Source organism: Protopterus annectens, chromosome 13.part0 (genome assembly GCF_019279795.1).
Source record: "Protopterus annectens isolate FY-2018-M chromosome 13.part0, PAN1.0, whole genome shotgun sequence".
Lineage (NCBI taxonomy): Eukaryota > Metazoa > Chordata > Ceratodontiformes > Protopteridae > Protopterus > Protopterus annectens.
In genome coordinates, this window is record NC_056747.1 from 867,764,181 (window position 1) to 867,783,512 (window position 19,332).

General features: G+C 42.9%; 1 protein-coding gene across 3 annotated transcripts in view; it reads left to right on the plus strand.

Annotated features, from left to right (window-relative positions):
* CUEDC1 (CUE domain containing 1) overlaps window positions 1–19,332 on the plus strand; it is a 1,479,154-nt gene that overhangs the window by 758,643 nt on the left and 701,179 nt on the right. For all 3 annotated transcript variants that reach the window (XM_044054589.1, XM_044054587.1, XM_044054588.1), the window contains exon 4: window positions 366–502. The gene's annotated coding sequence lies outside the window, so the exon portion shown is untranslated. The remainder of the gene's footprint in view (window positions 1–365; window positions 503–19,332) is intronic.

Here is a 19,332-nt window from a genome sequence, read left to right on the forward strand (position 1 = left end):
TCTCAGGGGGCTTCTGTCTACATGTTTACAGGGGCTGTAGGCTACACTGATGTCTTTCATCATCTGACAGATGCAGCATGCTACAGAAGCAAGCTTTGTTGGATCTCCTCAAAGAATGCTGTTTATATGTTTTCTAGCCTCAGCTGGGATTTCAAGAACCATGCCTCTTTCGCGTTTCTTTTTTACTTGTTAACAAGCTCAGGCATGAAGTCTGACCATACTTATTGTTTAGAAGTGGGCTTTAAATCAGCATGCTTTCTGTAGTACAAACTAAGAGGTAAAATTATTACAGTAGGGAAGGTATTTTGTAATGAAGTGCTTTTAAAGTATTTTCACTGACTTCTTTCCATGTCCTTTTTTTTTAGGTGAACCTCTCGGTGCTTTGCAATGATATACCCATGTATGCAAGATTAAATCACTATTTTATTCACCCTCATGGAGTAATGCTGAACATTTGGGCCTTGCCATTGCCACTGTGTATGCACAGCATGATGGAAATGAGGTGACTTTTGATTAAAGCGTTTACTTTTTTTAAATAATACTTTATTGCACAATCACGTTTCAAAGCTCAAAGTCTTTTCAATTACCATGTCTCCCAAATGCTTTTTATTATCATTGTCACTGTTTATCATGTGAATAAAATTATGCTTTTATTGTATTTACTTTTATTATAACAAGTTTTGTAGAATAAGCACCATTGTGGGTTAAGTCTGGCTATCAGACGCTTCTTTACCATTGCATAATCACAGGGCTCAGATTTTGCTTTTCAGTTTCCAGCTATATGAAGCTTTGTTACTGGTGTATTATTGCAGGACTCGGATTTTGCTTTACATTTCATTCTTTAAACGTTATTAATTTAATACGTGCTTTACTTAGTAGACCATTTTAAACTCCATGGTGTGGGAGCAAAGTTTTTAGCCTACTAACTTAAGAACAGGTGACAAAACCAGAGCTAATCAGGACCACAGACACTTTTAAATACTCGCAGTAATCATGTATAAAGTGGATAGAGTATGGGCATCTGTATTAACATGCATTTTCATTAATGGTAAAAAAGTGTAACATTTGGTGTTATTTAGTCACTGTATTCCTAACCATTTTGCCACAAAATTTCAAATTTTATGAGATGCACAGCAAGGTTATGAAAACTTCATGGACATTTGGGGAGTACAAAAATGCTATACAGCTGCTGTTTTGTACAGGTACAGAGAAGAAAGAGGCAATGAGTCAGCAGCAAAAAGAATGGACCCTTAACAACAAACTAATACATTTCTTTACTCAGTTGCTCTTTCTTTGGAAAAGAGACTGAGGTGATTTTTCCAACTTGAAGAAATTTAAAGTAAGTGTTACAGCAGTCCAGAATCAATTATCTTTAATATGCTCACCCACACAGGGTGCATAATTATCTCATTTAATTAGAGGGTGAAGCAACCTTTTAGCTATTTTTAAACAGAATAGTGATGATATTGCATATGAAGCACTGTGAGTGTCTGTAAATATATAAATGGGTCAGTGGTTAGTGCTAATTAATTGGGGATTATGATTTTTTTTTAATACTAGATCTTGTTGACTTTGTCCTTTTGTCTGGAAAAAACAGGCTTTATGTTATAATCCGGTATTAATTTGCAGACTGTTTACTGTGTTGGAAATAACATATTATTTTAGTATAGCCAAGGACCAAATCCAATTCATTTTGTATTCTGCTTCATGATTACCCCAAATGAAGTGGTGACCATAAGCTGGCACTGTATCAACCCTAAAATGCTGGGGTGAAGAGGGAACCTTCACAGTTTCTTTTGAAGAGAAAAAATTACAAAAACCTAGCACAATCCTTATAAATGAAGCAGTTTCTATCCAGAATTGTGCAAGTGAAATGTTGTTTGCGACAAGTGAGCTACTTGTAGACCTACTTCTTTTCATCCTGTAAAACATGTGGCTGGCACGTATTTTTAGATTTGTAGAGATTAATATGAAATATCACTAAATTTTTTGACTAGTCTGTCCATTTCAAGAGGATGCAACTAAACTTCAGGGGGACCGTCTGATCTTGCTGTTGAAAAGATATGAAATGTTCACAGATGTCCTTCAAGAATGCAACTGCAGTCATAACGTGGGTTGTCCTGCCTCAGGCAGCCCTCGGTCGGCCGGATTCCAAAGTCTGGGTCCGACGTCGGCTGATGTCGCATTTCTCTCCGACGTCAGAGCGGCTGGAGTATATAAGCATCAGCTGACACCATTTTCTTCAGTCTTTCTTGCTGCGCGGTGCCCGAAGCAGAAGCAGTTCGCAAGTGCCGGTCGGTCAGCTCCTGTATTCTACGATACCGAAGTCATCAAAAAAGCTAAGTACCCCGTTGGGGACCTTTTCTTGCCTCAGCCGATGTCAGAAATTACTGAAAAAGTTAACAATTGTCTTTCTTGTGGTAAACAAATACCTCATAAGGATTTCCACTCTTACTGTCTCCCTTGCCTGGGCCCAGACCACGACGTCTCGGCCTGTGTAGCCTGTGCTCGCTTCAACAAGCGCACTCTCAGGCGCCGGGCGGAGTTCGCTGAAGATTTTTTCGGCGATAATTTTGCTTACACCATGCCGTCGGATCTTCCGACATCGCAAACTCCCAAAAAGCAAAAAGACCGGGACCGACATCCTCGGCCTGCATCTACCACCGACTCCATGCCAAAACCTAGCGTGAGTGCTCCGGTTCCCTCTGAGACGGTCTCTCCACCGCTCCAAACCGAAGACACCGCATTACCGATGACTCCGATTCCAGACATTACTCTGACGCCAGTTATAGATTTTCCTCCGGATACCGAAACCGAGGAAATGCCCAAGACCATTGCTGTAGACAAGGTCACTCCTGCACGTGGAGCTGCCAGGCCCCCTATGGCCATGTCTATTAAGGCCTACACTAGGGCTAAGGCAGCCAGCAAAACAAAGCATATCACTTCTAAATCCTTACCTCAGCCGACTCCAGAGACACAAATTATGTCCATGGCTGCAGATTTAATTTCCATGATTAGAGGTTCACAGGCCCATCCTGAGAGAGGATCCCAGCCTCCTCCTGATAAAAGGCCCCGGGTTGAACCCTCTGACCCTACTCCTTCAGATGAAGATTCTGAAGGCTCTATCCACTCTGATAGCCAGGAAGAGCTCTTTCAGACCTATGAGGACTCGGATGCAGAGGATTCCATCCCTTCAGCCTCCCCTCCTGAGGATATTTCTTTTGGGGAAGTTCTGCACACCATGAGGGAACATTTCAAGTGGCAAGGTCAGGAATATTCTGATTCTAGGAAACGCCTTAGGACTTTTCTTAAGAAGCCTCAGCACAGGCCCTTAGCTATTCCTCCTGTACTTGATGTTCTGGATGATTTGTATTCTGACTCTAGTGCTACCCCTGATTCTCTTCCTCCTGCTCCAGCCAAGCCAGACAGGTATTACAGGGTCCCAGAAACTCATTCCCATTTATTCAGGGCCCATACTGCTTATTTGGAAACTATTTCACAGGGGCCTAAAGGAGTTTCAGCCTCCACCTCTAAAAATCCTTTGCCCTCCAACAGGGAAGCTAGGTCATTAGAGAAATGGGGCAAAAAGGTTTACACATCCACTACCTTATCTATGAGAGCTTTAAATTGCCTTTTTCATATGTTACAATATCAGGATTATCTGTTAGAAGATTTACAAAAAACATTAGCCACTCCTGATCCTTTAGACAAGAAGACTTTGCAGGAAGCTGTACATAACACTCAGCAAGTAAGCAATCACTTCCTGCAGTGTGGATATGATGCACTGGAAGCTTCATGTAGGGCAGCTATGACAGGGGCAGTCATTCGTAGACATGCTTGGTTAAAAGATCAACCTCTACCAGATCATGTAAAAGCAAAACTTCTGGATGCACCTTTGGAAAAGAACAAGCTTTTTGGTGCAAATGCCAAGGATGTGTTAAAGACCATCGAAGAAAAAGCAAAATCAGTTCAGATTGTGAAAGATTTCCTCCAGGTTCAACCCCCCCAGATTCAGTAGGAATTGGCCTTCAAAAAACTGGTCCTTTCCTAATCCAGAAAAGTTTCAAAGGGGTACGAAAAGACGTGGCCGAGGAAGAGGCCAATACAGAGGCCCTTACAAGGGACGACAATGGCAGCCAGGAAACCAAAGAAGTGACACAGGGGTTTCACCTGCCCCACAACCACAGTCTCAATGACTTTCCTCTACTACCGCCTACCAGGGAACAACTAGAAGCTCTTTTGGGCGGGAAACTATCTCTGTTTGCAGAAAACTGGCACAGACTGACAAAGGACAAATGGATTTTGGACATTATAGACCGAGGGTACAGGTTTCATTTTCATACCTTACCAAGAAAACAAGGCATGCCAAACCTACCATTAAATCAGAGGGCAGAGGCTATCAAGCAAATCACTCTGCTGACTCGGATAAAAGCAATAGAAAGAGTTCCACAACAAGAACAAGACCAGGGGTTTTACTCAAGACTGTTCCTTGTTCCAAGAAAAGAATCTCAATGGAGACCAATACTGGACTTGTCCGCATTAAACACCTTTCTCATAGTACCAAAGTTCAAAATGCTGACTCTACAGCAACTCCTTCCCATGCTGGGCAAGGGGTCATGGCTGATTACTCTGGACCTCAAGGAGGCATACCTGCATGTCCCTATCAGACACAGCTGCAGAAGATACCTCAGATTTCTTGCAGGGCCAGAGCATTATCAATTCTCAGCATTGCCATTTGGCTTATCTACTGCACCCAGAGTATTCACAAAATGCCTGGCTTCAGTAATTGCTCATTGCAGGCTCCAGGGTATACAAATTTACCCGTACCTGAACGACTGCCTCATACAAGCGGATGACAAATTGATTTTGACAAAAAACCTGGATTATGTCATACGATTACTTCAAGCTCTGGGATACACAGTCAACTTCCAAAAGTCAAGACTGCAACCATCCCAGCAAATAATCTTCTTAGGAGCCAAACTAGACACAGCCTCTCAGATGGCTTACCTGACAGAAGACAAGCAAGACAAGTTAACTCATTACTTCAGAGGTTTAGCAAAACTCACCCAGATGACTGCAAGGAGATTCCTACAGGCCCTGGGTTACATGGCATCCTGCATTCTCCTGGTTCCATTAGCAAGACTACACATGAGAAAGCTTCAATGGTACCTAAAAAGCATTTGGTCTCAACACAGCAACAACTTGGAGACAATCATACCACTCATTCCATGCCTACAAAAGGAATTCCTATGGTGGGCCTCGGTGAGCCAGGCAAACACAGGTATGTCATTCAAAAAAACACAGATAACACAGACCATGACTACAGACGCCTCAGACCTTGGATGGGGGGCGCACATGGAAGGCAGGTGTATACAAGGACAATGGTCTCCAAAGGAAACACATCTGCATATAAACCAAAAGGAAATGCTGGCAGTAATGCATGCCATCGAGGCTTTTCAACACCAACTCCAGCAAGGACATTTACTGATACGGACAGACAACACCACTGTGATGTGGTACATAAACAAGCAAGGGGGCACCCACTCTTACCCCCTTTGCAGACTGACAATGCATCTTTGGGAGAAATCACTGAGTCTAAACATCCAGTTACAATCCCAGTTTGTTCCAGGAAAAGACAATGTGTGCGGACAGCCTAAGCAGGAATTTCACAGATCCACACGAGTGGAGGTTACATCCGAAGACCTTCAGACAACTCACTTGGACATGGGGCAAGCCAGAAGTGGACCTATTTGCCTCTCATCTCAACCATCTTCTACCAAAATTCTGCACAAGGACATACCATCCAAAAGCTTGGAAAATAGATGCCCTCTCATTCAACTGGAACTCACTAACAATCTATGCATTCCCACCTCTGCCACTGATGACCTCAGTATTAATAAAGATCAAAGCAGAGAAACCCAAGGGAATCATAATAGCTCCGGACTGGCCAAGACAACACTGGTACCCATTACTACGGAGCATATGTCACACCAGGAGGTGGGCCCTTCCCCAATGGCCTCTACTTCTGACTCAACACAACTTCGAAACAGTGCATCCAAATCTACAGACACTGCAGCTAACAGCCTGGGAGATCCCATAAATAACTTCAGCCTATCTCTCTCCAAGGAAGTTCAGCGGATACTAACAGAGGCTCGAAGACCATCCACCAGAAAGGTTTATTTAGCAAAGTGAAAAAGATTCAGCAATTGGAACACCAGCAAGGGACATGATGCATCACTGTTGAACATCCCACTCATCTTGGAATATTTGGCAGATATGTTAAAGAACGACCTCTGATATTCTTCCATAAAGATACATGCATCTGCTATTTCAGCTAGATACAACACTGATCCCCCTGTTTTTTCACACCCTTTACTAAGGCAATTCCTCAGGGGAATCAAGAACATTAAGCCACCAAGAAAGGCCCCAGTGCCAGCCTGGGACCTCAATTCTGTCCTAGAAAAACTGACTCTACCTCCTTTTGAGCCAGCAGCTTCAGTTGACTTGCAATTTCTCTCTTGGAAAACAGCTTTCCTGTTGGCAATTACATCAGCAAGAAGGGTTTCGGAGCTACAGGCCCTAATGGTAATACCACCCTTCATTATTTTTCACAGAGACAGGGTTTCATTAAGGACAAACCCTACTTTCATGCCAAAGGTGGTATCTAGGGTTTTTTTAAATCAAGCAATTCATCTGCCTGCTTTCTTCCCCAATCCTGAGAACAAAGGGGAAAGACTGTTGCATACCTTGGACATTCACAGACAACTTCTTTACTACCTGGACAGAACCAAGGCCAGTAGGAAGTCTGAACAACTTTTTGTAGCTTACGCCCCTGCAGTCCAAGGAAAAGCAATTTCAAAACAGACTATTTCAAAATGGATTGGACATTGCATCAGATTCTGTTATTCCTTTCATGGAAAGACTGTTCCAGCCAATGTCAGACCACATTCCACCAGAGCTACAGCCACCTCTACAGCATTCCTAAGAGGGGTGCCTACTAAGGACATTCTAGAAGCTGCTACATGGAGCTCCGTGCATACATTCTCCAAACACTACAATCTCCCTCTATACTCCAGATCCAGAGCAGGCTTTGCTTCCGCAGTCCTGCAGGGTTTGATTGCCACACCATCTTTTTCCTAGAGCATTCCTCCTCCCCCAGCTAAGCTATGGTATTCTACCCACATGTTATGACTGCAGTTGCATTCTTGAAGGACATAGTACAGTTTTGTACCTACCATAAATGTAGATGTCCGATAGACATGCAACTGCAGTCGGATTTTCCCTCCCTCCATACCCATCTATGCCTAGGGTCCACTCCTATCCCTGTTTCTCTTAGCTGGGGATATCTGTTATGGTGTATTTGTTTTATTGCTCATTTATTTGTTTGGAATCCTGTTTTTGTCTTCCAATTTGATTACAGCCTTCCTTGGAGGGCACCTGGCATCTGGGGCAAGAAACACTGAAGAAAATGGCATCGGCTGATGCTTATATACTCCAGCCGCTCTGACGTCGGAGAGAAATGCGACATCAGCTGACGTCGGACCCAGACTTTGGAATCCGGACGACCGAGGGCTGCCTGAGGCAGGACAACCCACATGTTATGACTGCAGTTGCATGTCTATCGGACATCTACATTTATGGTAGGTACAAAACTGTACTTTTCATGCGGTAGTATTTCTGTTCAGACTCTGATCCAGATTTTTGGCATCCTGCCTTCTGTGCCCTAGTCTGTTTTAGGACAAATGCCAGTGTCTGGTATATCTTACTGCATTGTCACCCAGATCCTGTTTGAGAGAGGAGAATAAGATATTTGTGTGGAACCTGAACAAAGCCAGGTAAATATCGTTGTTACAGGGGTTACTTTGTAGTGGGTTTGCTTATTGGGTTATGCTGAAGCCTAGGTGTCTGTCTAGTAAGATATAGCACAATGGATTGATTAAAAAAAAATCAAAATTAAATTATTTGTGTTGTGCTACTAGCAGTGCAGTCAACCCTGCCAAGTCTCGAACCCAGGATGCTGTGCTCTACAGTCACAGCAACACACTACTACACCATCTGATCTGTGTAGGTCATGCATTTTTTAACATTAAATTTTAGTGGAATTTCTTTAGTGTTATTCTTTCCCATTTTTAACCTCCCATTTTCTGCCACATTTTGTGTCAAAGAATATTTGCATATTTAAGAAAATTCCAAGTGATTATTATTATTATTATACAAGTGGATGAAGTGGGCTTTCATTAACTAAGGTCATTTCGAGGGGGAAAGTTTTCAGTTTAATTAGCTGCAACAGTTTCAGAGATTATGATAAACATGGGAAAAGTAGGCGTTTGCCATAACAATGACAGCAAAAAACAAAACAAAAAAAAAAAAACGGTATTTAAAATGATTCATAAATGCAGTTTCAGACATGTTTTATTGTTTGAAATGGCATTAAAGGCAATTGATTCTGGACTGCTGTGAAATTTATTTTACATTTCCTCTTGTAAAATTGTTTCATATTCACTCAGATGCAGTTGCTGTGCACCAGTTTTAAAGTTGTGGGAATCATAAAAGCTGCGAGAAATAAGTCAAGACCTTTTGCATCTTGCTGATACCACTCTCAAGATAAACATCTCACTTCCAGGGGGGTAAAACATGTCAGCCCATGTATAAATTGGTGGATAGCATTCCAACCTTCCAGGTTCTTTTTAATTGATCTGATGGTGTCACTGTTTAACACGGTTTATTACAAAGCTGGGGTAACCATTGGGTAAAACATCTGTCACTCAAATGTCTTTTATTTATGTGTTGTTGGAGGTTTAGATTCTTAATTCAAGTGTTTATGGTGTCTTGTAGGGTCTTGTATGACGCAGTGTACAAGACATAGACTCTGGGAAGGAGCCTGTAAGAGGGTATAGGACATAGGCCGTGATGCAGGCCATCAAGCCTTTCTTGGTAGAAGGGTTTTTAGACCATAATATTTTTACTTAGGAACCTTTGGGACCTTTCTTGCTGCACTAACCGTCTATCTAGGTACATGCCAAAGGGGCATTTTTACTCTGTTATTGGTCTGTATTAGGGATGAATACAGAGAAATAACGTCTCTTGACCTGGATTCGATACGTTTAGAAATTAGCTGGGATATATAGAAGTTTTCATGCCTACTGATGTAATGTGGTGAACTAAGTAAAGGGAATTGTCAGTTCAGGTACCAAGTCTGCTTCAGGAAAACAAAATCATAAACCAAGAGATTATTGGGTGTGAATATTCTCTGCTGTGTGTTACTGATGATCATCTATTACTCAAACAGCATAACATTGTGCGACAGATGTACAGATATAATATCCCTGAAGGCAAAAATCTCACACACAATAAGTCTAGACATCAAAAACGTCAGCACTACACCATACATCACATCTCTCTAAGGCCATCACAATACACATAATCCATCATATGCTGAGGTTCTAGAGATTGACTTGCCGAAACCTCAAAGACTGCCAAAACACAACACAGGCACAAAGCACATGCAGCATATTAAGCCTACTTCCTCATGTAGCACAAGTAGTCCCAGAGTCACAGATGGTCACACAGCAGGGATTGGCCAAACCAAACATTCTTGATGTTCTACGTGTTTCACTGTTGCAGTCATTACATTTGGGTTATCTGCCTGCAGGTAGCCCTCAGCCAGCCTGAATACCAGAGTCTTGGATTCTTGCTTTGGATGCTGTCTCTTCTTCCATGACGTCAGGTCGTCAGGGGTATAAAACATGCAGCCGACACCATTACATCAGTCTTTCTTGCCGCGCGGTGCCTGAAGCAGAAGCAGTTTGCAAGTGCCGGTCATCCGACTCCTGAGATTTTCATTTTAGAGTTACAGAACCGAAGTCTTCGAAAAAAGCTAAGTACCCCGTTGGGAATTATTTTTCTTGCTCTTAACCGATGTCAGTAAAAGTTAACAATTGTCTTACCTGTGGAAAGCAAATACCTCATAAAGATTTTCATTCGTACTACATTCCTTGATTAGGCCCAGACCATGACGTCCCTCGCTGTCGGTCTTGTGCCTTATTCAACCCCCGAACTATTTGTCGTCGGTCTATTTTCGCAGCAAATTATTTTGGTACTCGGTTTAACTACCCAGAAATGGCATCGGTAAGCCATCCGACTACTGATATTCCAAAAAAAGTAAGGATAAAGACAGAGACAGACCACATAGGTCCAAAACTGCCAATGATGCTTTCATTAAGCTAGTCGCCAGTTCAGCGGTACTCAGTGAGGCGCTTTCACAGCCCCTGATATCCACTACTTCAGATTCGCAGGCCTCTACTGAGACCCATTCGGAGTCCGGTATGCAGCGAGATGCTTCTTCGACTATGGAACCTGTGGATGTCTCTACCTTGGATGGGTCTGGAGCCGCTGTGCAGGCACCGGCTTCTGAGGGTGCATTCAGGCCTACAGATTTGCATATTAAACTGACACCATCTTCTTCATCAAGGACTAAAACTTGACCCCACGCATAGAAAACCGACGTCCAACCTGCATGGTCAGACCCATATGCCTAAAAAATGCTTAGAATGGCTGAAGACCTTATTACTTTAATTAGAGGAAGCCAGCCTTCCCCCTCTAAGAGAGATAGAACTGATTTTCCTTCTGATTCTTCTGATCAGGATTCTGAAATTTCTATTTCTTCTGATTACCAGGCTTTGCCCTTATCTACCTATGAGGATTCTGATGCAGAGGATTCCATTCCCTCTGCTTCCCCTCCAGAAGATTTTTCTTTTGCTGAAACCTTGCACACTCTTAGGGAGCACTGCGACTCCAAAAAGAGGCTTAGGGAATTCTTACTCCTCCCTCAGCACAGGCCTTTAGCTATCCCTCCTGTTCTGGACATTGTAGATGATGCCTTCTTGAAGTCTAGCCTGGCCCCAGACATTTTACCTCCAGCTCCCAGAAAACCTGACAGGTATTACAGAATACCTGACTCTCACAAGTTCCTCTTCAAGAATCCTACTACGGATCCAGAGACCATTTCCCAAGGACCAAAGGGCATTAAGGCTACTGCTGCCAAAAACCCTACCCCCTCTGATAGAGATTCCAGGGCCTTGGACAGATTGCGTAAGAAGGTATACACTTCTACTACTTGAAACATTAGGGCCTTAAATTGCCAGTTTCATATGTTAAAGTATCAGCAGCATATTATGGGACAACTTAAACAGAAAATGATGTTGATTCCTGACTGTTCTGAACATAAAAATTACTGGATTTAGTGCATTCTGCTGAACACGTTGGTAAACATACTTTGCAATGTGGTTTTGACTCTTTAGAAGCATCTTGCAGGGCTGCTGTCACTGGGTCTGTACTTAGAAGGCATGCTTGGCTTAAGGAGCAAAACTTGCCAGATCATGTTAAAGCTAAATTACTGGATGCTCCCTTAAACCAGCACTGCCTGTTTGGCAACAAAGCAGAAGAAGTCTTTAAAAAGATGAAGGAAAAAGCTAAATCTATGCAAACTGTAAAGATTTCCTGCAAGTATAGCCTCCCAGATTTAGTAGGCATTAGCCTTCTAAGAATTGGTCCTTTCCAGTCCTTCTTAGTCCAAATCCAGGAACAGCAGACCACCTAGGTTACAGTCTCAGGCTACACACAGACCTAAGCAGTGGGGCCTCCCATTTCCAAAGCTGTAAGTATTAAGACACTCCCTATGGAAAAATGTCACAGTGACTTAACTTTGACCCTTCCAAGCCCTGCTCAAGTGCCTGCTCCCTTAGGAGGAAAGCTCGCTCTGCATGCAAAAAACTGGGAACTCATTACCCAGGACAAATGGGTTTTAAATATAGTTTCCCCAAGGATACATATTCCACTTCCACACCTTACCAACCCCAAACGGTTGGCCAGCCCTACCCCCAAATCAGTGGGCAGAGGCTCAACAGCAGGTTCTCTCTCATCTAAGTATCAGGGCTATTCAACCTGTCCCAGCAGAAGAAAGGGGACAAGGTTTTTACTCAAGACTTTTCCTGGTACCCAGAAAAGACAGCTCCTGGCGTCTTATCCTGGACCTCTCTATTCTAAACACCTTTTTGGTAATCCCAAAATTCAAAATACTGACACTTCAACAGCTGCTTCCTATGCTAGGCAAAGATGCCTGGTTGGTAACCTTAGACTTAAGGAAGCTTACCTGCACATTCCAATAAGGGAATCTTGCAGGAAATACCTACGCTTCAGAGCAGGCTCCATGCACTATCAGTTCTCTGCACTTCCCTTTGGCTTATCTACTGTGCCCAGGGTATTCACAAAGTGTCTAGCTCCAGCCATTGCATTTTGCAGGCAGAGAAATATTGAAATATTCCCATACCTGGACGATTGTCTGATTCAGGCAGAAAGCCAGGACATGCTATTAAAACATCTGGCATTTGTAAAGAAACTTCTAACTTTGCTGGGGTACACCATAAATGAAAAGAAATCTCATCTAGTACCCTGCCAACAGATTGTATTCCTGGGAGAAAGCTTGAACACAACTTCCCAGATGGCTTACCTCACACCAGAGAAACAAGTTTATTTGACATCCTACTTCAAACTATTGGCCACAAAGACCCAGCTATCTGCAAGGAAAATTCTGCAAGCCCTGGGGTTCATGGCCTCTTGCATTCTACTAATTCCATATGCAAGACTGCATATGTGGAAACTACAATTAGCCTGGCTAATCCCTTGTGCTCTCCAAAAGCATCCCACAGTAAGCAGGTGCTAGAGGTCATTCTGGAAGCAAGGAGACTCAGTACTAGAAAATCCTATGCTGAAAAGTGGAAAAGATAATGTTCCTGGAGCCAGACCCAGGGTATGGGCACTACGGTGCCCAGTTTACCTCATATTCTTCAGTACTTAACAGAAATGCTCCACAAGTGCCTATGGTGTCAACATTCTCAGGACCTGGAATCAATGATTCCTATCATTCCTTGTATAAAGACAGAGTTCCTTTGGTGGGCAGAGGCCTGCCACCTCAACAAGGGGCTCCCTTTCAGTCTTCCCCCTGCTACCCAAATCCTGACTACAGATGCATCAGACTATGCATGGGGGGATCACTTGGCAGGGCATTGCTTTTAGGGCAAATGGAACCCGAGTCAGATGCACCTGCGTATCAACCAAAAAGAAATGTTAGCTGTACAGAATTCCCTGACAGCCTTCAAGGACCACATCCTTCCAGGACAGTTATTGGTAAAGACAGACAATACCACAGTTATATGGTACATAAGCAGGGGGGGAACACACTTGTACCATTTCTGCAGACTAGCCATGGCTCTGTGGAACACAGCCTTAAGCTACCAAGTGCACCTACAAGCTCAATTCCTGCCAGGCAAGCTAAATTCACTGGAGACTACCTAAGCATAAATCTCATGGACCCACACGAATGGAAAGTTGAACCAAAAATATTCAACCTCTTGAAGAACAAATGGGGACTCCGAAATAGACCTGTTTGCCTCTGCCCAGAAGTACCCAAAGGACAAATTTTGCACAAGGATTCCCCACAGTCAAGTTTGGAAAGTGGATGCCCTGTCCTTTACCTGGGAAAGCCTCTCTGTTTATTCCTTTCCCCCTCTGCCTCTCCTGTCGAAGGTTCTGCTAAAGCTCAAACAGGACAAACCAAGGACAATTCATATTGCACCAGACTGGCCTCGCCAACACTGGTACCCACTCTTGCGCAGCATGATACTGCTAGATCCATGGTATCTACCTCAGACACCTTCCGTGCTGTCCCAGCAGGCGTGCCAGATTCTACACCCTCAGCTTCAAACCCTGAACCTTGCAGCCTGGCTAATCCCTTGAGCTCTCCAATAGCATCCCTCAGTAAGCAGGTGCTAGAGGTCATTCTGGAAGCAAGGAGACTCAGTACTAGAAAATCCTATGCTGAAAAGTGGAAAAGATAATGTCTCTGGAGCCAGACCCAGGGTATGGGCACTACGGTGCCCAGTTTACCTCATATTCTTCAGTACTTAACAGAAATGCTGCACAAGGGCCTACCTTCTTGTCAATTAAAATTCATGCCTCTGCAATTTCAGCACATTATAATACTGAACCTCCCCTCTTCTCTCACCCCCTGTTAAAGCAGTTTTCCTTAGAGGGGCAAAAAATTTAAGACCTCCCCCAGGTGAGCCCCTACTCCAGCCTGGGACCTTAACTTTGTATGGGAAAAGCTCACTCTTCCTCAATTTGAACCAGCTGCAACTGCAGAGTTGAAATTCCTTTCTTGGAAAACAGCCTTCCTTCTAGCCATCACTTCAGCAAGAAGAGTGTCTGAATTACAGACCCTCATGGCAGTGGAGCCTTTCATCATCTTCCATACAGACAGGGTTTCCCTCAGAACCAATCCTTCCTTTATGGCCAAGGTGGTGTCCAGTGTGGCCCTAAATCAGTCCATTCATTTGCCTACCTTCTTCCCTAATCCACAATACAAAGGAGAATGAATTCTGCACTCTTTGGACTTGCATAGACAACTTAGATTTTATTTGGACAGGACTAAGCCTCTCAGAAAATCTGATCAGCTGCTAGTTGGCTTTGCTGCAGGGGCAGAGGGGAAGGCCATTTCAAAGCAAACCATTTCTAAATGGATAGCCCATTGCATTCATTTCTGTTATAAGCACCATAGAAAACCTACCCCACAGGGGATAAGATCACATTCCACTAGGGCTGCATCTACCTCTACAGCCTTTCTCAGAGGGGTGCCTACCAGGGACATCCTAGAAGCTGCTACCTGGAGCTCTGTACATACCTTCACCAAGCATTACCACATGCCTATTGTTTTCTAAATCCAGAGCTGGTTTTGCCACTGCAGTCTTGCAGGGCTTAATAGCTGGTCCTAATGCTCTCTAACTTCCTCCTCCCTTCCTTAGCTTTGGGAATCTACCCAAATGTAATGACTGCAACAGTGAAACACGAAGAACATAGTACAGTTGTGTACACTTACCATAAATGTAGATGTTCGAGTTTATTCACTGTTGCAGTCCTGGTTACCCTCCCTCCAGCCCCCTGACTTCTCTTGGATCTACCTTTCCTTCTTGTTTGGTGTATTTGAGCTTTCTGGTGTATTTGCTTTTTGTTGGAGGTGTAACGTAACATATAATTGCTTCCCATTATGAGGGCACCTAACATCTGGGGCAAGAAAAACTGATGTAATGGCGTCAGCTGCATGTTTTATACCCCTGGTGACCTGACATCATGAATAAAGAGGTAGCATCCTACGCAGGAATCCAAGACTCTGGTATTCAGGCCGGCTGAGGGCTACCTACAGGGAGATAACCCAAATGTAATGACTGCAACAGTGAATACACTCAAACATCTACATTTATGGTAAGTGTGCACAACTGGGTGACTCCATTGTAAGACATACTGATGTGCCTGCTACCAGGCTGAGCAAGGAAAGAGTGACAGTCATTTTCTTGTCTGGTGCCAGAGATCTGTCAGATCATGCATGCACTCATGTTCTTGACTATTAAGTACTAATATGACTTTGTCATACTTCGTGCCAGTATCAGTGACTTGAGTTGTACCTCCCTGGGCTATATGAAGAGAGACAGGATGTAGCTCTTACTGTGTTCAAGGCAGGTATGAGCCTAGCTTGGAGCAGCACTCTATCTTCCCCAAGGATGATGCTGCAATATGAGAAAAAAAACTGATTTCAGTAATTGGCTTAGTTTTTGGTGCCTGAGAAAAAAAAAACTGACTTCAGTAATTGGCTTAGTTTTTGGTGCCATTCAAATGGGAGTCCGTTGTTTGTCAGCCTGGGAGGATATAATTATCAGATCACGCTGATTCACCAGGGATGGCCTGCATCTATCCTCTCCAGGGTTTTAGTTATTGGCAAAGACATTGTCCATCCTAGTAGTGCCAGTGGACTCAGTGGTAAGATTGTAAGAAAGATGAGAGGAGAATGAAAGACAATGCTAAGAACCTGGGGAGCAAGATGAGCCAAGTAATAAAGGCCAGTTTTCTGGCGTAGAGTTTCTATTTCTGTATAAGTAAGCAGTGTCAGGGGCTTATTTAGGGAGTCCTGTCCTAGAAGGCCATCCATGTGGATAGGGGTGAGCAGTCAGAGGTCTGCTTGTAGATCTTGGTGGTGTGTGAAAGGTATGTGTTACTGCTTATAGAAGGTGAATACCATGTGAAAGCCTTTCACATAATGCTTACAACTTAAAATGTAAGATGTGGCATGATGCGTAGGTAACACACCTGCTAACACTCATTATGTGTTCTACAAGCAGGGTCTGTGGCACTGTGCAAGCATCAGACAGGACCTGGTTGTAAAGTAAAAGCCAGGTCATGTTCTGGAGTTAGGCATTATGGCTCCTGTCCCAGCCATTACTTTAGTTTCAGTTAGAAACACCTTTTTGATTATTCTGAGGAGTCCCTGTGGACTATGATGTTTGCAGATGACATTGTGATCTGTAGTGAGAGTAGGGAACAGGTGGAGGAGACCCTGGAGAGGTGGAGATATGCTCTAGAGAGAAGAGGAATGAAGGTCAGCAGGACTAAGACAGAATATATGTGTGTGAATGAGAGGGAGGACAGAGGAACGGTGAGGATGCAGGGAGTAGAGGTGGTGAAGGTGAATGAGTTTAAGTACTTGGGATCAACAGTTAAGAGTAATGGTGAGTGTGGAAGAGAGGTGAAGAAGAGAGTACAGGCAGGATGGAGTGGGTGGAGAAGAGTGTTAGAAGTGATTTGTGACAGGCGAGTACCAGTAAGAGTGAAAGGGAAGGTCTACAAGAGGGTAGTGAGACCAGCTATGTTATACGGGTTGGAGACAGTGGCATTGACAAAAGGCAGGAGTCAGAGCTTGACGTGGCAGAGTTGAAGATGTTAAGATTTGCACTGGGTGTGACGAGGATGGACTGGATTAGGAATAAGTATATTAGAGGGTCAGCCCAGGTTGGAAGGTTTGGAGACAAAGCCAGAGAGACAAGATTATGTTGGTTTGGACATGTGCTGAGGAGGGATGCAGAGTATATTGGGAAAAAGATGCTAAGGATGAAGCTGCCAGGTAACAGGAAAAGAGGAAGGCCTAAGATAAGGTTTATGGATGTGGTGAGAGGACATGCAGGTGGTTGGTGTGACAGAGCAAGATGCAGAGGACAGGAAGAAATGGAAACAGTTGATCTGCTGTGCCAACCCCTAATGGGAGCAGCCGAAAGAAGAAGAATCAGAAATGCACTGCAAAAGATAGACTTTGCCGTTGTATGACTAGCTGTTTTATGAGGCAAAGATAACCTAATATGGATATAGGCATGTGTGACTGGGAGGAGGAGTAGGGATATTTTCAAACAGTGGGTGAAGTGGTAAAGGAGGAACTTTATTACTGGGCTGGGTTTGTAAGTAGTTACTAGACATGCAGTCCAAAAGGCATTGCCATTGAGAATCGTAAGCCAGTTAACCCAACTGTTGCAGAGCACCGTCTGGTTAAGTGACTTGCTCAGAGTTGCACTGTAGGCAAATAGAGGATGAGATCATCAAGCCCTGGACTACAGGAACCTGTTTATAGCTTTAATTCTCCTTGTGAACTGAATGATGCATGATGCAGCCTACTAGCAAAATAAGTTACATTGAAATATACTTCACTACACCACACAGATGAGAATTTATTGTATTACTCCGTACATTACCTGGTGTAAAAATAAAAACATTCTTCGTTTATTTTTGGTACATTGGAATTCTTGGTGGTGTTTACATAGCACCTGGTTGAGGGTTGTTATGCATGTGTGTGTGTGTGTGTGTGTGTGTGTGTTCATATGCATGTATGTATAATATGGCTCCAAATGGCTTCATCAGACTTTTGCTTTTGTTGAAATTGAAAAAGTCAACATGTTTTGTTGATTTTTCTTTCGCCACCATAGCGGTAGCTGATCTAAGCTTTAAGGAAGTTGCTCCTTTTCCCTTTTGTTGATCTCAAAGCTGGTTTATTTAAGTTGCAGATAGTGTGGGAGATGTAGGGGCTTGTTGCTGTTTTAATGTGCTTCTGACCAAGTATTCACTCAATGGACCTGACATAGCAAGCTTTCGATATTTGGTTAAATACTCATATAAATAATCAAAAAAAAAAACTAAATCAGGGTATGTTAGTAAATGCCTTTTATTAAGCCACAACCAGAGATACCAAACCACAACCAAGTTTCTCCCATGCACTTAATAAAAGGCATTTACTAGTATCACCTAATATTTACTTATAAGACACACACAGAAATGCATATATATGTGTATCTGTTTGTGTGTCTATGTAGATATATATATGTAAAATTATAACAAATATAATATATATCCATGCATGCATACTAAGTCCATAGTTGCTTAACATTGAAGAAAATCCTCAAAACAGTCTCCACAAATCTGCTTTTTTTGCTATTGCATGACTGAGAGTGCTATTTTAGAGCTCTCAAACAGTGAGCATTTACAGGGAAGCCTTTCATATCCATTAAAACAATAGCATTTGATTTGGGAAGCCCTGGAAGTGAATTGGATAATTCTAGAATTATTTATGACTAAAGAGCAGTTGAAACTGTTAGTAGTATACTCAGTGAACTGGAGATGAGTCTTGTATGAAATGTGAAGACTGAAGGGCTGGTCAGAACAAAAAAATTCTGTCGTAAAGGAAGAGATTGATCCTTTCTTGCGTATAGTTTCAGTATAAGTGCTTGAAGCACTTTAAGCTCCTGTCAGAGTATCCTAGCTGCTGTTGTACAAAATTGACAGTCTGAGTAACACATGTACGCAATCTTGCCATGTTATGAGCAAATAGAATAGTAAAAAGCATTTTTGTAGGGGTGGGGGTTACTCCCAGTGGGGGCAAACATTCACACTGCTTATGTTATTGTTCTCATTTTGAAGTAGCTACACTTCTAAAGAATGATCGATTAGATTCAGGTTGTGCAAAACTTGTTTTGCTGTCTTGGAGGCTGGAAGATAGAGGTGGTCAAATTTTGCAGTTCAAAGTGAGGCAAGAAACAGCACCATGAAAAGCTGCTATCTTAAGCTACTGTGGTCATGCAAAGTGATACAAGGAAATGTTATATGAGCAACTGACTCTTCACACTTGTATACAACGTGTGATGCCTAAATCAGATTAAGTAATAGTGCTTGTCAGGTAACGAAAGAAATGTTGGCAGGAGTGTGAGTTACATTTGGCAATTGTGAAGTTTTTAAAAAAAGAGCATGTAGTTTGCTAATACTGGCCATATATGTCAATGCAAATTGACCTGGAAGTAAAGAGACTGCAATGTATGTGAGAACAGAGTAAATAATTACATGTTCTTCGTGTTTCACTGTTGCAGTCATTACATTTGGGTAATCTGCTGGCAGGTTGCCCTAAATTGGCCT